The sequence below is a fragment of the Perissodus microlepis genome, chromosome 12 (genome assembly GCF_051167445.1).
Source record: "Perissodus microlepis isolate ML-2025 ecotype Zambia chromosome 12, ASM5116744v1, whole genome shotgun sequence".
Classification (NCBI taxonomy): Eukaryota; Metazoa; Chordata; class Actinopteri; order Cichliformes; family Cichlidae; genus Perissodus; species Perissodus microlepis.
In genome coordinates, this window is record NC_140472.1 from 31,288,724 (window position 1) to 31,308,150 (window position 19,427).

At 39.1% G+C, this 19,427-nt stretch overlaps 1 protein-coding gene across 1 annotated transcript in view; it reads left to right on the plus strand.

Moving 5' to 3' along the window:
- Nucleotides 1–353: 353 nt before the first annotated feature.
- The window catches only part of LOC146376642 (phospholipid-transporting ATPase ID-like), a 50,183-nt gene continuing 31,109 nt past the window's right edge, over nt 354–19,427 (plus strand). Inside the window, exon 1 of the mRNA XM_084945699.1 lies at nt 354–643. The gene's annotated coding sequence lies outside the window, so the exon portion shown is untranslated. The remainder of the gene's footprint in view (nt 644–19,427) is intronic.

Sequence of the window (19,427 nt, forward strand, 5' to 3'; positions counted from 1 at the left end):
TTTAGCAGGATATTTTAGGTTGTGGTTCTCTTGTTTGGTTGAAATAGCGGTGTGTTTCTTTGAGTAGTTGAGTCATTGTCAATAAAACTTTATTGTTTTACACTTTACTGTGTTTTGGCTTTTTCTTTTCCTGGTTCCTGGTCCCTTAGCCCTTATTCGGGGGTGTAACACCGTTTTGCTGCCTATAGATTCATATAGAAAACCATTAAATGGCCTTTGCCTCTAGAAGAAGTGGGTTTTTAGGAAACCGGTATCCTGTTTTCTTTTTAAAAGTTTTGTTTCAGGCTCGCCAACTAGAGGTCACAATTGGGCCACAACGATTGACTAAATTTTCACACAACGTGACCAGTCTACTGCTTTGCCTCTTCTCCGTTCAGAACTTTCTGTCATAGTAATTTGTTTTGGTGAGTTGAATCTGAGCGAATAAACAGTGCGCCCTCGCAGAGGAGTGTATGGAGACGGAGGGAGGAGGAAGTAGAGGAGGGGAGAGCGTACGAGAAGGAGGGGAATGAGGCAGGAGCGAGTTGGTGGACAGGAGGAAAACATTAGCTCTCAATCCTTCACGTAGTTGGGATACTTTTCACTGTCGAAGAGGCAGGGAAGCCACAGCTCAGACTGCACCTCCACCAAGCCAGGACGCACGGTAAGTACCGCGTCGCTGCTCAAGTATTGCTGACCTTGTCTGGGAGTCAAGGAGACGCTGGAGGGTGGGGGAGTGTCGAGATGAAGTTGGGGGAAGAGATGGAGAAGAAAGGCGAGATAGCTGAACGGGAAGCTGCAGTGAACAGGCGAGAGCTGTCCCTCCACTGCCTTTCCTGCCTTTGCGCTCTCCAGGGAAAAGCAACCCAAAAAAAGTAACGGAAAGATTTTGGTGGAAGAGGAAAGTTTGGCATTCTTGGGTGTCGAAAGGGAAAATATCGGCTTCGCTTTCTTTTCCTCTCCTCACTGCAGTAGCAGTCATCGTGAAGCTTCCACAACAATGGGTTACTTCTGTGTTGTGTCGGTTTAGCAAAAAGATGTTTCCGAAAATTGTTTCAGGAGGCAACTTTCTATCAGCGCGCTCCTCGTAAGAGTGTGTTTGTTGTTTTGTAGACGGTGTCTGAGCACGCAGCACTGCTCAGCTGTCAGATTCCGAGTTTAGTCCTCTTTGGTTTCAGAAAGAAACCACCTGGTATAATAAGAATTGTTTCTTGTTCTTGGGAACTGTAGTGACACTGATAATTTGAGAAGATATGGCTGTACATTGTCTGTCAGCGCATTTTGCGGTTTGGCACTGATGTCAGTGATGAGTAATTTCTTCATCATCTACAGCGGAAGACTGCGAGGAAGTCATCCTGTGTTTACGGTGCAGAAGCATTACTTTTCTATTCCCAGCCAAACACTGAGGTGTTTAAAGTGTTAATTGTGACTTTGAGGAGGTGTATGTTCAAAACACAGAGGCGTAGCAAAAAAGTAACTGGACGTTAAGCCCTATAAATTACCACCTGAATCTCCCAAATTCACCCAGAAACATCTCAACAACTGCAAGGCCAAATTAACAACATTTGGCTCAATAGATGGAGTTCCCATTTAAAAAACAAACAACTAAAAAGGAGTTTTTACAGCAGGCACATTAACATTTTGTTTACATTGTACCAGGACTGTTGTGTTGGTTTAGAAATAGACTGTTGGATTGTCTAGATTTCAGCCATCCTGTCTCAGTTTTTGAATGAAGATAAACTAAAGTGTGGTTTTGATTGATACTGCATACAAGATAAAAACGAAAGCATTTAAACACTTTTCAACACTGAACAGTAAGCTTGCCTGATGTTTTAGGGTGTAACCACTTACATGGAAAGGAAACTTAAAAAAAGCTTTGATCAGCACTCAGCATGAGGCAAGCTCGCTGCCTCTTTCTAAATTTGTTTGAATAAAACAGGCTGATTTCTCAGTTCAATGGTCGGTGTCGCCTTTATTTTGATTTCAAACCATAAATGGTGTAAAAGATGGATGTAGTTAGTGCGATGTTATCCACTGGTTTTTGACATCTTTGAAGGCTGCCATTGGTTACCCAAAAAATGTGACAAAGAAGGATGGGCCTGACTGTCAAATTGCACGCTCATTGGCTAACGAATTGTGATTGACAAGCTGTTATCCAATGAGCTGGTTTCATAGTATACCACAGCTAACACAGTAGTACAAAGATTTAAAAGATGGACATATTATTATGGGGAGTATGGGGTGTCTGGACCCCATACCCCATACTGTCTGGACTTGTTCCCGGTGGGTAATGGGCTCCGCCAGGACTGCCCTTTGTCACTAATTCTGTTCATAATTTTATGGGCAGAATTTCTGAGAAGTTTCTCCATCCGGGAGGGGCTCAGAGTAGAGCCGCTGCTCCTCCACATCGAAAGGAGCCAGTGGAGGTGGTTCGGGCATCTGACAAGGATGCCTCCTGGGCGCCTCCTAGGTGAGGTGTTCCGGGCATCTCCTACTGAGAGGAGGCCCCGGGGCAGATTCAGGACACGCTAGAGAGATTATATCACTCTGCTGGCCTGGGAAAGCCTCGGTGTTCCCCCGGACAAGCTGGAGGAGGTGGCTGGGGAGAGGGATGTCTGGGCTTCTCTGCTCGGGCTGCTGCCCCCGCGACCCGGCCCCAGATAAGTGAAAGAAGATGGATGGATGGATGGATATTATTATTGTTTTATACATTGTGGCCAAAAATGAGTGACAGAGCCCATAAACTTAACAGGAAAGTATTTATGGATTTCAAGACAGAAAGACGTTTTCTCATAGACTTTTTATTGGGCTGGAAGTGTTTTTGCAACAACAGCTATCACCAGCTGCTGGCGTTCAGATAAAGAAACAGGTTTAAGGTCTTCTGCATTGGCCTCAGTTATCTGACCCAATGTTCTGAACTAAGTATTTTAGTCAAAGTCATCTTGGTGTTTTGAAAAGAGAGATGACTATCAGTCACAAGATGATCACACTTTTAAAGCATATCAGGCTTTATTGTTTATTTTGCTCTCCATGAAACCACTAATCACAAACCAAACATCAGTTTGTATCAAATAAGACTTCATTGTAGGGCTGCACGATTTTGCATAAAATGAGAATCACGATTTTTTGGCTTAGAATTGAGATCACGATTCTCTCACGATTTTCTTTTCCAGTATAAATATTTATTGCACTTATTAACTGCACATCAACTTCGTAACAGTTGAAACTGAACATAAAAACAATAAATAAGCATAAAAACAACAAATGTCTCACGTTTTGTTGTTGCCGCAAAATGTTGTACTGCTTGAAATTCCGTCTCCACCGTTGCTCGACACTGCGTGTATAGAGCAGGTAGTGCAACAATAGAAAAATAGTTGCGGGACAGCACTGTGTAGCGTTTGTCTAGGGTGTTGGTCATTTTCCTAAATCCCTCGTTTTGCACAGTGTTGATGGGAGCCAGTGTTTGGTCAGGTGATAAGTAATAGCCTCCGTAATTTCTTTGTGCCTGCGGAAGTTCGACGGGTATAGGGAAGCGCTGTATAAGGTTCCCGTTATTGATATTTGGGTGGTTGACCGGGACGGATTTTCTCCTGTCACTTTCTCGTCATCCCTGACGTGCTCTCCGTTGTTTTTTCCCTGCTAATTTTAGCATCACACGGCACAGCTTCTGTATCACGTGGTATAAGGCTCCGCCCTTGTCATTTGCTGAGCAGTAAGAGTGAGCGCTTGTTTTCATGCAGATTACGTCCCGGATCAAAATGCGGTACAATCGTCGTCGTCTTTTTTTTTTTTTTTTTTAATCGTTGTCATTTGGAAATGAGATCGCACATAAGTATGAATCGAGATCGCGATTTTCTAACGATTAATCGTGCAGCCCTACTTCATTGGGAAAGGATTTGTTAAGGTCATACACGTGGTGAGACTTAAGGTTAATTTCACATCTACTTCTGTATTATCAGGCCTATTTTGTAACCCCCGGGTTCATCCTCCGACTGGCCACTTAAAAATTGTCACAGATTCTAAATGTTTACTCTTTTCATACCGGTTGCCAAATCCATCTGTAGTTGCAGTTATATTGCAATTTACTTATGTAACCAAGTTAAGTGCGTTTAGTTTATGTCCTAACTCTAGTCTTCTTTGAATGAGTGAGTGGGCGCAGGCTTTATTCAGTGTCTCTCTTCACTTACACAGATGTCACGAGACTACAACAATGCTTTGTTTGCTCCATCTTTTTATTAGAGATGAAAATCCAGAGGGCCACAGTGAGCCCATTAATTCTGGTGCTAATAACAATTTTGACTCAAGTGTGAAACAGGAAAGATGGCATGAATACGTGACTCTGTAGTTTAGCTAAATGCTGATGATAAAGAGATGTAATGTTGTTTGTCTGTTTTCAAATACACGGTGCTGACACGCTAATATTTGCAACTGTCTTGTGGCATGCTCGGCTTAAGATGACTCCCTTGCTGGTCCACTGTTCATGCGAACTGTTTTTACATATAAAACATATTGAAAAAACTATAAAAAACATTTAAAAAAGGAACATGCAGAAGTTATAGTTTCATACTGTTTTATTTGTGTTATCTTTTGATACCCTACTTAGCAAAGTAGGCTTAATCATTCACTGCTGTGTGTAAACAAGGTTAAGTATTAGTCGATGCTTTCCTGTTGGTATCAATACATTTTTCTCATTATAATGAAGTGGAAAATAAACTCTCCATCTTTCGCTCTTTTCGTACTCCTGTGTGCGTGCACAAAATCAGGTCTGCTGTGCTCTCTGTTCCCCCAAAACAAATGAGCAATTAGCATTAATGTTGCGTGCAACGTTAAATTGCATCACATCCCCGCCATTACCACCTCACAGTCGCCCGATTTAACAACTTTTATGAGAACATGTGAATATCAACAAAGACGATCTGAAGCTTTGGTGAGTTTTGTTAATATATGATGTATGAAAGTGTTGGATAAAGTCTATATTTGACACAGTGACGAGAAAATGTTGCTGAAACATTTCACGAAAGGTTTAGAAGTTGCTGAAAAAATTTCTGTCTGAGCCAAAGAAGTGTGTCTATAAACAGTCTGATGATGCTAGCAATCGGTGTCAAAACATAGTTAGTCAAGCTGGTCATGAACAGAAGTGTGATTTAAAAAAAAAAACCTTTACAAACTGATTCTGTGTGAAGAGAAAACTGAAGCTGTTTGGTTAATCAGAAAATGCTACGAGATGTGAAACTTGTGATTGAACGTCAGCTGCCCCGACTAAACTTTGACTGAGGTCACGTGAGGTCTCAGTAATGTCCAGCCTTACGCAAATGCATTTATCATGCATGAAAATCCATTTTATCACATGTTGAAGGTCTTTAATGTTAAAACATCTGAGTCTTTATGGTACAATGAGAATCTTATCAGGTTTAAAAGGTCAGTCATAATGTCAGTGTTTTATCATGTAAGAGGAGATGGGGAGTGGCTCGGTGGCCTGAGAGGTCAGGTGAATAATTCAGAGGTTAATTGTTTGGGTCTTTTGGTGCAGCTCTCGGGGCTCAAAGCACAGATACTGTATTGTGTCCTTATGTCATAACACTTTCCCATTCTTGCTTTGTTAATGTCTGTCACCAGTGGGTCTTTTTCAGGTCACTGCTTACGCTTGCATTGTAAATGCACCTCTATCCAAATAACAAGCAACAAATCTGTTCAGTTTTTTAAGGCTTTTAAAGGCATCGTTGTCTCAAGATGGAGGGATGTTGTTTAAAGGTTTTTTGTATTTTTAAAAAGAAAAAATGTAAGTCAGAGAGATGTGATCGTTTTCAGTCATGAGAATGTGATCACAGATTCATGCAGAGCTACTGAGCAGAGTGATGTTAATCATTAACTGACAGGAACCTTGAACAAACCAACATATAACCCAGTTTGTTATTTGTTTATTCAACCTATTTCCCGGTTATACTGAATTTTCTCTTTTTTTTTTTTTTTTTGGTCCGTTGACCACATCGTGACTGACGTTACGAGGAACAAAGAAATCAGATAAGTGGGAAATTAACAAACAATAGCCAGGAACCGACTCAGGCTGCACTGTACAATTAATTCTATTTGCAAAAAGGAACTGTTCCAGAATTAAAATACAGGATTTTAATTCAGGTAAAAAACAAAAAAAAAAGTTAGGTTTTTTTTTTGTGTAGCAACACTAACAAAGTTCTATATCCCATATTGAAATGACTTGTAAATAAAACTGTTAAGGTGCTATTTTCTAGTATTCGCTATGTTTAAAGTTGACGTTATTGTTATTATTTTCTCAGAATTTGCAGACACCAATATCTTCAGATAAGATGTTTGTGGTTTGGTTGCAGGGAAACAGTGCAATAGCCACCACCCAAGAAGTTGATCTTGGTTCAGCATCTTCTGGTTCCTTTTTTTCCCTTTTCTTTAAAAAATAATTAAAATACAGCCTAGATAATTAAATACACAACCTATTATTAAAACATATTAATAGTAAAATCGTATAAAAATGCATTTTCTTTATTTTTTAAAAACTTTTTTAGGTCATATATTTTATTCAATAGCCCTGCAACAGACTGGTGTACCGCGGCTCTCGCCCTAAGCTGGGATAGGCTCCAGCCCCCCCGCAACCCTGAATTGGATAAGCAGAAGAGGATGGATGGATGGATTTCATTCAATTAAACACTTCATGCCATCTCACCATGCACAGCTTTCTACAGTAGAAATGCATCTGCTGGTGTTGGATATTTACAATGGTGAATCTTTCCAACAGTTATTTCCACGTGTCTGGTTACTTGTGGTTTCGCTTGCCCTCGTAGACATTTGCAGCTAACATTTGCAGCTAAGGAATAAGCATCTAAGGGAAATTTAAGCGAGAGATTGCTAAATGTTTCCACTATGGTAGTGGTTTCCCCAAGTGTTTTAACATTTACATTATTTTTTCCTCTGGCCATAATAGTTCTGTATTGCTGCATGAATAAAATACCAAAAAGATTAGCGTTTTTTAAAAGATCAGCTATTTCATGTCTTTAATCTTCACGGGGCTTCAGCTCACGATGGAAATGCAGGTAACAAAGGGCTAAAGAACTTTATTACTAAAGTTTTTGGAACAAGCTGTTCCACAGAAACATAACTGATTTTTAGAAGCTAAAATACGTTACAAGAGCACTTCCACGTGGAAGTGGTGAATCAATCCAAACCTACACAAAAGCAGCTTGTGAAAGATCTAAAGCCAGCTGGGACCAGAAGTCAAAAACACCATTAGCAACACAATATGCTGTAATGGACTGAAATCTTGCGGCACCTCGAGGTCTTATTGGGCCAAAATCTCTCCTAAGATGTTAACATAAGCTGCCATAAAAATTGTTCATTTCTCTTACAAATTCAGCAGGGGATCACTTAATTTCACTCACTGTGTAGTTTCTTTACTCTTTCGTTGTAAATGAAACTATAAATGAATGTGAATGCTGTATTTGGCTGGTCAGTCGGTCAATATTTGTCACTCAACAACTCAGACTCGTAACCAAAAGTCCTGCTAATTCTGATACATACAAGAACAGCAATTTCACACTTTCCCTAGGAGTTGTCTGCAGCAGTTTGAATGCACTCAGCAAACAATAGTTTTCTACAACTCCATCCAGACCACCGTGCGTCAGAGTCATCAAACTCAGTGTCAGTTTCACTGAACCTGTGGTTTAACTGCGGCCAGGTGACATCCAGAGCCCGAGTGAAAGTTTTACAAACTGCTGTACTCAATGATCTAGATACATTTTAATGAGCATTTTTTGGTTTCATTCTGTCAGGAAGTGGGTTCAAATGTACTGTTCAGAATTGAATCACCAAAAACCTTGCTGATTCCTGCAGATATAAAGTGAGAGTGGGGAAAAAAGATTGATAATCATTTTAGAATTCTTATTGTTTTATCACTACTTCATCTCTTTATTTTGATAAATCTCTTGATATCTCCTGGTTTTTATGACCAGTGTGAAACACTGTGAGGTGACTGGCTTCTCAAAAATACACAAATGTTTTCTTTGTTGAATCACTTTGTTAAAAACTTCACGAGTGAAAGATTAAAATAACAGTCTCTGTCAGTGTGTGTAGAAGCATGAAAGGGTGTTGGTCTTTAAGACTTATTCAGAATTTATCTGATTTGGCTTATAGTCATCTTTTACCGGCTTGTCTTACTTGTAGTGGGCTAAATTAATAAGCACTATTGTTCACCCTAGGGTAAGATCATTCGTGTGTAGCGTAACATCAGGCTGGATTTATACATTGCTTCCTTAACTTTACAACCCTTAAATACACGACCACTGGCACCCACTTTAATTGTTTTCTGTCTGACTTTATGAGGCTCTTATTTGTGCGGAGGAAATTTGCCACACTCTTCTTTCAGTTCATTGAGGGTTCTCTTGACATCCCACAGCTTTTCGAGGTCTGAGGTCTGGGTTGTTAGTAGGCCATTGCAACACCCCGATTCCTTTCATTTTCAGTCATTCCGTTGTAGATTTGCCGGGGTGAGATCGTTGCCCTGTTGCATGACATAATTTTGGAAAAGATTTTGCTGTTTAAAATCTGATATGTCCATCTAGAGAAATACGTTCAATTTAATTCATTTTATTTATACAGCACCAAATCACAACAACAATCGCCTCAAGGCGCTTTATATTGTAACGTAGACACTACAATATATACAGAGGAAAAACCCAACAATCATATGACTCCCTATGACCAAGCACTTTGGTAACAGTGGGAAGGAAAAAGTCCCTTTTAACAGGAAGAAACCTTCGGCAGATCCAGGCTCAGGGTGGGCGGCATCTGCTGAAACCAGTTGGCTTGTCTTTGTAAGGTTATAATTTACCTTTGCAAAGGGGTCAAATAACAATACAGAGTACAGCAGCACTACTGGTATTTGACAAAGAATAACAAAGTTATCTACCAACCATGGCCACAGAATGCACTCAGAACATTCCACGCAAATGACAACTTGTACAGATGAGTAAATCTTAACACAGAGGGTTTTATAAAGACAAAACATAATACTATGGAGCCTTTCCTTCTAGCCATAAGAACAGAATAAGAAAACAGAGAGAAGGTCGAATTCCTAAAAATGTAAATCACATCTCACATTTGACTTTAGAATACTTTGGTGTGCAGAGAAGTTCACAGTTGCGTCAAATAACTGGTCCTGTGGCTACAGAACAAGCACACATTAACACCCCTGCACCACCGTGCTTTGCAGTGTGGGTTTTTGTTTATATCCTGTGTTTGGCTTTCTCCAACATGGCTGTTATAGAAGTGTGCGCACTGGCTGATGATCAGTTAATCAAGTGCATTTTATTAACAGCACCTGGCTGCTACTTCCCCTCTTAATGCCTGTAGAAGTAGTAAGGGTGTACTTTGTTTTTCATGGGACTGCACAGCGTAGTTGACACTGTATAGTTCTGCTTTGGTAAAGCGCTTTACTTCAATTCAATAAAATTTTGTTTGTATAGTGCCAAATCACGACAACAGTTGCCTCAAGGTGCTTTATATAGTAAGGAAAAGACCTGGCAATAATACAAAAAAATGAAGAAAGCTCTTGAGCGACGCTGGAAAGGAAAAATGCCCTTTTAAATGGTAAATGGCCTGTATTTGTATAGTGCTTTACTAGTCCCTAAGGACTAGTAATGGCAAGCTACATTGTAGCCACAGCCACCCTGGGGCACACTGACAGAGGCGAGGCTGCCGGACACTGACGCCACCGGGCCCTCTGACCACCACCAGTAGGCAACGGGTGAAGGGTCTTGGCCAAGGACACAACGACCGAGACTGTCCAAGCCGGGGCTCGAACCAACAACCTTCCGATTACAAAGCGACCTCCCAACTCTTGAGCTGGCAGAATCAGGCTCAGGGAGGGGCGGCCATTTGCTGTGATTGGTTGGGGTTAGGGGAGGAAGACGGTACGAAGACACACTGTGGAAGAGAGCCAGAGATGAATAATAAATAATGATTAAATGCAGAGTGGTGGATAAACACATAAAAAGGTTAGTGAACAAGAGACCTATTGTAGTGTAACTAAGGGAGGATTCAGGGTCGCCAAAAAGGAAAGTTTTAAGCCTAATCGTAAAAGTAGCGACTGTGTCTGTCTCCAAATGAAAACAGAGGAGCCTGAGGCTCTGCCTCCCATTCTACTTTTAAATACTCCAGGAATCACTAGTAAACCAGCAGTCTGAGAGCGAAGTGCTCTATTGGGGCGATATGGTACTATGAGGTCTTTAAGATGAGATGGCTTCTGCTTATTCAATAAAATTAAATTTGATTCTGAATTTAACAGGAAACCAATGAAGATAAGTCAGTGTAGGAGAAATATGCTGTCTCTTTCTTGTCTCTGTCAGTACTCTCACTGCAGTATTTTGAATTAACTAAAGGCTTTTCAGGAGTTTTTAGGACATCCTGATAATAGTAATAGTAATAAATGCATGAACTAGTTTTTCAGCATCACTTTGAGGCAGGATGCTTCTAATTTCAGCAATATTGCACAAATGGAATGAATATTTGTTTAATATGCACACTGAAGGACATGTCCTGGTCAAAAATGTCTCTGAGATTCCTCATGATGTTAACGGAGGCCGAGTTAATGCCATCCAGAGTATTACCATGGCGTGAAAATGCCTATCTACTGAAGTTACCTACCAACCAATATACCCACTGAATAAACGAATGAATACAATGAAAGCTAAACAGAAGAAGACAGACATAATTTCCTAATCCCCCAAATAGTTTTAGGTGATTGACTAATTTTTGACTCAATTATATGTTGCAGCTCTACTTACCTCAAAAGGCTAAAGTGTACTGAAACATTCAGACTGTAGGGCAGCTATTATTAGCAAAAAGCCAGATAACACAAGTACTTGCTGATAGAGACACAGCAGAAAACCTAGGGTGGAGGTTTGGGAATGCTGACCCCTGAAAACCAGGATCACCAATGAAAAATTTCAGTTTTTCTGTTAATCATTCTGAGATTATAAGTCACAAAGTCACAGAGCTCAGAGTAAAACGATATGCAAACTGAACACGATGACACCAAAGCTACTACAAATATAGTAGGTGGGAAATGACTGCATCTCTTATCTCTGCTGTCATTTCAAAGGTTTAAATAACCACAAAGAGACAAAAAGCAGTAAAACATAAGAAGACAAGAATCAAAAACAACGTCAGAGAGACGACTGATAAAAAATACATAGGTGGGAAAAAAAATAACCGCAAACACCCAAAAACAATTGCATCAGTTATGAGAAACCAACAGACTCATTTTGTGTCTTTACTAAGTCTGAATTCGTCCAGTGTAGGAAGCAAACTAGTCTTCCCCCAGAAAACAATCCAAAAGTTTTTCTGTGCATCCTGCTCCTATGATGTGTAGGTATGCTTTAAGCATTATTTGTTTCATCTTTTGATCTGTGAGCTTTTCCCATCCCTAAACATAATCAGGTAGGAAGTCACTAGAGTAAAACAGTGAGTGAAAGCAAAACATAACCAAGAACAAGAGCTGAACTCCAGTCTCATCAAAAGTCTGCTGGGTTTTTTTGTTTCACTTTTTTTACTGTGTTAAAATGAAACCACTAACATGTGGCGATTAGAGGCTCAGGCATCTCACACATCATTGTGTGTCAGATAATGCAGTGTTGTCAAACTACTGGTGTGGCAAAGTGTCACTGGATTATAATATTCATGAGAAGGCTCTGTCACTTCCAACGCATCATTTTTCGTCAGTCAGTGTTACTCTTGCAATGAGATGCATTTGAACCAAAAGCACACTCTTTTCTTATTGGTGTATAAATCTAACAGCTACTTTCAACATCTTCTTCATACACATGGGGTCTTCATAGCATAACTCCACACTTTTGTTTTGTCTGATTTTTACACCAGATGCTGGGATCCTCTTCTTATTAGGCAAACGTCTCAACCACATAGATACACTAGTATATAAAGCTAAGAAGAGTTTGGATGTAAATGAGTTGAACAAAGTGCAAAATAGTCCAACATTCTTCATTTAATCTTTAATGTCTCTGTTTTAGATACGCTGTAGCTTTTTTAAACAGCAGTGTTGTGTGACGTACTGCTACCAAAGTCTACCTTGTGCGTTACTGTGAGACACAGAAAACATCTGACAAACAATTATATTCCTTTAATCTTTGACTGAGAAGCTCTTAAACTTGTGATAACATTTAATAGCCATTAAGAGTTTTCCACTGCTGAAACTTTTGTAAATGTTTCCTTCTTCTCTACACACACCTTTTCTCCACAGTGAAAACAGGGCCCATTTATCCAAAGCTCTGTTTGCCATTAGACAAAACACACAGAGAGGGAACATGCTTAGGGCTCTGAAAAAACAGCAGCTGTGCTCATTGGCTTATCTGTTACTGCAGGTCATCGTCTGATTGGCTCTTCTATGGAAACTGTTTTGCAACAGCTCTCATCTGCATGTGCAGAGTTGATGTCTATTTCAGGATGGCACTGACATTTGATGTTTGTGATATGTTGATAGCTTGTTGGAGAGCTTTTACTGAAGCTTTATAAATTTAACATAAATATTATAACCACAGCGCTTCAGTGAAGCGGAAATGCATTTTAAGCCTGACGTATGTTATCTTGGGAATTCTTTGGTTTCCTCTAACCTTTAAAAAACATGTTTTGAAGTTTTAAACTAAGACACCACCTTTGTTAATCCACAAGTCTCTTTTGTAATTAGTCATTTGATTGCTTTGTTAGCCTTAAGTAGTAGAAAACCATCCTTTTTCAGACTGGACAAATACAAAGGGAGCTTTTCTGTAATTTGGATTCATGCACACAGAGGAAAAGAGTCTTTCTTTCAGCTGCAATCAAGCAGTCAGTTTTGATAATAGAGCTCTGTTCAGCTCAGAAACCAGAGATCACCGATTGGACAAGACAGCCTTTCATTTGTGTGACCTCTGACCGGCCACAGGTGACTCTGACAACTTGGATACTCTTACACACCTTTGTTTGCACGATGATGGTGTTTGCTGCACTTTAAAGAGGAGAACTGCACAGAGAAAGTGTGCATGTGTGTGTTTGTGTGTTGTAGATGCATAAATCTGTTGTGCGTTATATATGTATGATCTATGTTGGAAGATTTTAGTGGGAAGATCTGATTAAAATTAGGCAGGTAGCAGTTATGTTAATGATGATTAAGTGTAATTGATTCTTGAGTGTTTGTGTCTGTGTGTGTGCACGTTGAAGATAATTAAAAAAACAAACAGTAGTGCATTCATCTGTGAAAGTGGTTTTATTTAAACCACAGTATGTTTATATTCAGTCTCCCCTTGACCCACTTATCGCTTTTCCACTTTGGTTTTAAAGCCCAACGTGAAGCAGTTTGTGTCTCAAAATGAAAACAGCACAAGTACCATAACTGGAGGAAGTCTTCATCCACTCCAATGTGAAATGTAGTTTTTAAGGATGTTTGACTTTTCGACTCTTTGGTTGGCTTTGTTGACAAATGAATATTTAAAGGATTTGAAAGATTTGTTCTTGATTTGTGTTATTCAGTTTTGTAAGAATTTGCCTTCATAGCTAAGCTTTTCGCAATCCATGCCCCCGTGTACCTGAAATTTCAGCAACCAGGAAACTATTGGCTTCCATATCTGCACTGTACTGTATAAAACGCAATTATCAGACTCTTCTCGTGCTTGATATGATTTATCAGTGAGTGAACATGTGATATTTACAGTAAGAGATTACACAACTCCAGCATGTTTTATGAGCCTGCAGGTTGAATTACATAACTAAACGCAAAAGAATGTTTTGTTTATGTGTCATATAACAAAATACACATAACAAAAGTGGATGCCTGGTGCTTCACAGGATCCATAAAAACATGGAAAATCTGCAAACTTACATTAAAAAATGTTCTGCAAAACTATAACCACTATAATATCTCCATGAAACTGTGATTACATAAGAAGTGAACGTAGGAAAATGTTGTGCTCCTCTGGAAAAAGGAGGTGTGTATATAAAACCTTTGGGCCTTTCTTTAAGAATTTACAAGACATAGTCAAAACTAAATGCAAAGACTTTTGTGCAGCAGTGATGGCTGCACAAGTTTCTTTGCATATAACCTAACACAGGATAAGGATATACTGATAAGTCTGCTCTGAAAATGAAAAGCAAACACGATACAAACACATTCTCCTGTGCTGATACTGTCAATGTCTGGACCAAAATACACTTAAAATTTGTTTTTATACTTTTATGCCAGTGAAGCTCTTTGCAATTCTTGAATATGCTTCTGATATCGCTGCACAATAACACAGAAACATTATGCGTCACTACAAAAAAAAAGTTTATGAAACATCATACTGGTGCCAGATCTCTTTTAAAGATCAGAAAAAGTTAATATAAAAAATAATTCACAAGAAAATTCACTCTAAACTTATCACTAATTCAATACAGGTGTGTATAGTTGGAGAAACCCTTATATTTATCTTGTGACTCATTTCCCAGTGCCTAGATGAAGAAAATCTGCAGTAATATCCTTAAAAAATGAACAGTTTACAGAGTACAAGTAACCTTAATTATATTTTGTTAACAGTACTTGTACGTTGTAATTTATCAGACCTTAGCGACATTCTAAGCTAAAACAGCTGGTAAATCTCTCAGACCATCCATAACTTATTCAGTGGAATCAGTTTGGTCTTTGTGGTGTGTCAAAGCAGCAGTAAAACTTGCAAAGTCACAGTCTGCCAAAACCGATTGCACGGATCAGAGAAACTTGAACAATCCACGCTATTTGACATTTTAAATCTTGCTAAGTTGTCCTGATGGCTGCAGAGGAATAAAATGAAACTTTTTTCCTCTTTCACCAGGCTGGACACGCCTCTCACTGTCACCCACATGACTTCTGTGTTTGTCTGCAGAACAGGCTGATTTTTTTTTTTATTCAACTGAGTCACTTAGTGAATGAATGAGGGGTTTGTTTCCCAGCATTTAAGGGGTCTTGATGCATGCTCAATCATCCAAGTAAGTAAATCCCAAAACGTTGACTCTGTTCATCTGGATGTAGCGTTTTCAGTGGGAGAAACATTTCTCAGACCTCACAGACTTTGCTCCTTCAGTAGGCTGGTTTGAGTTATTGTGCAAATGTACTTTTTATAAGGTTGGGGAAACCTGCAGTCAGCTGAGACTGAAGAAGTCACTTGGATGGGTGACAAAATGTTTCTCCCCCTGAAAACGTTACATCCAGATGAGCAGAATCAACCTTTTGGAACATTTAAGGGGAGAACATTATAAGTGTACATAAGTGTTTGTGTTTCTCACAGCTGCACACGTGGAGAAACTCTGGCTTCCTGGTATTTTTTTTTTGGTGTAAATAATGACATAAGTTTCCTTAGAAACCTCACTTGTTCCATCAAACGAAACTAGTCTGTTATCACAGTGAAAGTGAGTCCTGATAGTGTTGTTTCGTAATCTATCATTGATTACAAAGCAAGTAAGCTCTGTTGACTTTAGTTGGGCAATGCGTCAAACCCAGTTTTACTTCAGTGCACCATTTCCACCGTAAAATTTCCTATCAAATTCTTCTTAAAAAAAAAAAAAAGATTATAAGCAGAGTTTAAAGTGGGATTTGGAAGTTGGGCAAACGTAGCAGTCCACCGTGGGGTTAAAGAATTATTTATAAATAAGTGACATATTTAATTTGTTCTTTGTGTACAGGCTGTGATCCATTCACCTGTGCTGCTATTCCGAGATTCGCTGCTCTTTGTGGAGTTTTCCACAAGATATGACCAGATATGTCACAAGCTACATGGATGATTTCCAAAACTGCAGATATCCCTAAAGCTAGAATAACAGATAGAATTCAGTGAGCGAATCTAATCAATATCACCTAAAATATAAATGTCTGCTACCCTTGGTGTGCCTCACATCTCCCATGAAAACCACAGCTTGCTCTGTACCACTGCATTACAGAGCATTATTACCACATTGCTATAAACTACCAAGTTTAGCTTGGATTAAACCGTCCCAGACTGCCTAAAGAAAGAAGAATGCCTTTGTTTAGGCGGACTGTGGGATGTCACTGTTTTGTTGTTATTTTGCAAATATCTCTAAGTATGCATTAACAGACCTTTCAGATTTAGGTGCTGGAGTACCGCCCCACAATGTTTTCCATAGAATTAGATATATCATTTGTGGTTGTAGCAAGGTTGTGTGTGTAAAAGGAGGCACAACTACTCTTTCTAAAATGAATCAAGTTCTGGTTAGAGTGATCCACCGGGTTGCAGTGGACCTACAGAGCAGAACAAGGTCTATTACCATGAGCTACAGTCCAAGTTAATGGAGGTAGTTTGCCAGACACTGGGACTCAAGACTCGAGACAGCTGAATGACGCTGAAGACCAGCAGTGACCAGATTTTCATAGTGAGAGCAAAGGGATTTACCAGTAGTAAATCAGCCATGTTTTTGTCTTAGATGGATGACAAATTAACCAGCCTAGGAGACCATCCAAATGTAGAGTGGGAAAAACAGCCTCATGTGAAAACATTCAGATTTAAGATCATCCAAATAGTTTCATTGTCTAACTTCGTCTTTCTACCCCACTCTCATTTGAATAATTCTGTTTTATCGATATCACCTCAGGGCCATGAGACTTGTCACATACGAACATTTTTAAGGACATCGCAATTAAAATGTGCAACATTAATCTGCAGGGTAATCTTGTTAAAGGGGAGTAGATGAACCCAGACTGCTTTGCACTAACACTGAGCCGCTTTAGGCACGTAACTGTAACCAGCGAGCAAAAGCAAAATTAAAAGTATCCTAAAACAAAGTCTGAACACAAAACTCCAAAACTGTGTGAAAACTGAGGCCTTGGCTTCTTAAAACAGACCATTAGCTCACAGCATCAAATATTGCTTCTCACGATGCTACGAATCACCAAAGCCGAAGGACGTCTGATGCTTTTTGTTGCGATGCCTCTAACAAAGCGTCAGCGTGCGATGCTTGGAGATGAAAATATGTTTCACAATGCATTGCATAAGTATCCAGTGGATGTTTTTTTTACTTAACTTTTCATATATTCAGTGAATAAATAGTTTACAAATGTTTTTTATGTTACGTTAGCTAAGAAAATAAAAACATGTGATCACTGTATTTCGTTATGTTAAATTGCCCAACCCCGACTGTATTAGTGTCTTTGTGTGTGTGTGTGTCTGTGTTTGTGTGTTCTGTATGTATTTCCAGACTTTCCTCACATTCTTCAACAAACTCATATGGTTGATATTTATAGCTCCAATGCTGACGTCACCCTGGCAACCAAAGCTGAGAGGCGGGATTCAAAAACCACAACTACTTTTGTGACACTCACGCTTGCTTCTCTCTCATAACCACATTTCTTGAACCTGCTAAATGTTTTGTGCGCCGTATGTGTGGGTGTGTCAGTCTTGTCGCTGTCTCACATCAACACTACACAACAAGGTGTATATTTGCTTTTTAACATTAGCAGATTTTTTCTTATTCGGTGCATTAAAACACAACATCCTCACAGCAATGCAGTCCCACATTGAGAAGAGAGAAAAAGCAAAACCTTCCTGGCAAATGCCGCCTTGCTTTTGACAAACACCAGCTCTACCATAAGCAAGGCTGTGAGATAGCTGATAACAGTCATCATGACTGTCTCTATGATTCCTACTGCTGCTTATAGAAATGAAGTTGCACAATTTCCTGTGTAACTGACATGATGGTTCCTTCAACTGTATGAGCTGTTTCCACATAACATTTTTTTAACTTGCATCAAGTTGTTTGTTTAAAATCCTGTCTTTTTAAGAATGTTTCAGCATTTTGAGAGTTTAAATGTCACATCAAACAATATTTAGAAAAAATGTTAGCGGGGAATGTCAGGAAATGATAAATGGGGGTTCTAAATATCACACTACTTTGGATCTATGACTGCCTCTTTAAAGTCAAATAAGGTCAAACTTTTGTCTTTAAAACCACACTTAAAGTTCTATTGCATTTGTTTGTATTGGCAAAATTTGGGACACGATACTTGCAAAAAGGGACTCTAAATATCACATTACAGATTTCACAGTTCTAACTTTTGCATTTCACATCTGTTTTTCTTTCAAGTTGACCCCAAAATGCTGTATTTTTACTGCATTATAAACTTTTTAAGCATGTTTCAAAAGAACAAAGAAAACAAAATGAATATATACAAAATACGATACTATTCCATTTAAGTTTTGTGCTCTTGTTACTGTTTTTATTTAATATTTATTTCTAAGGATTTGATGGAAAATTTTTCATTACCTTGCCAAGGTAATAAAAGTTTTCCAAACCTTCCTGGATCTAGATCTGGATCTAGAGCTCCTGACCTAAACTTTAAAAGTTAATCACTCCTGAGACGGGCCAAGGCTCTAGTTCAAACCAACCAACCAATCAACCCTTAGGTAATAATCTTGACTTCTGTAATCATGATTCTCTCTTATAAATTTGCAATTCAATTTGGGATGTTAAATTTATTGAAAAATCTCTAGTGTTTTACCCATACCCTAACCCAACCAACTAACCGACCCTACCAACCCTACCGACCGACCCTAACCTCAGCTCTTTGGCAGAGGTAATAATCTCGACTTCTGTAATCATGGGTCTCTCTTACAAGTTTGCAATTCAATTTGGGATGTTAAATTTTTTGAAACATTAGAGTTTTACACATTTGCTGTTGATCAAATTCTTAAATAATATTAATTCCTAATAATAATTTTCTTTCAGTGAGTTTAAAACTGTGCCATGTGCTCCCACCAGAATTACAAACACCTTTTTGTCGTAGCAGCAAACCCTTTTTAAATCTACATAAATTTCTATGATTTAGTAATGACATATCATTCTTGTTGCATATAAAATTTGTCTATTTATTTTGCACTAAATCCATTTTGACAAGTTACTGGTTTAAAGAGATTTGCGTATCCTCTTACATAATCCATGTGGTTCGGTTCGGCATTTGGCATTAACAGCTACACATGGTGTTCCTCACTTGGCGGAGACAGATACCATGTCCAGATGTTGCTCCTGGCTCTGCCCTCTTCCTGCCCTGAATGAGAAAAGAAGAAGTGGATTTGTGGCGTAAGAGGGGAGTGTCCCCTCTGAGTCAAGCTGTCCAGCATGGGAAACGTATGAAGAGGCCTGATGTAGACCTAGAGCAAGGGGTTTTGGCACAAAAAAGACGTCTTTTCCTTCATTAGATAGCCTAAGAGCTGTGTTTTTTCAGTTTTTTTCCCTATATCGTAACCATTTCCTAACACACCTTCCATTTAGATGTCTAAACCTTTTCTCCCTGGCCTAAAAATTGTTTCCGGTAAGAAACAAAATGCCTTTTAAAGGGCATTTTGAGGAAAGATTACCTCATAGAGCACATTACGGGAAAATGCTCTAATGACGGCTGGAAGCAATTCCTACTTTAA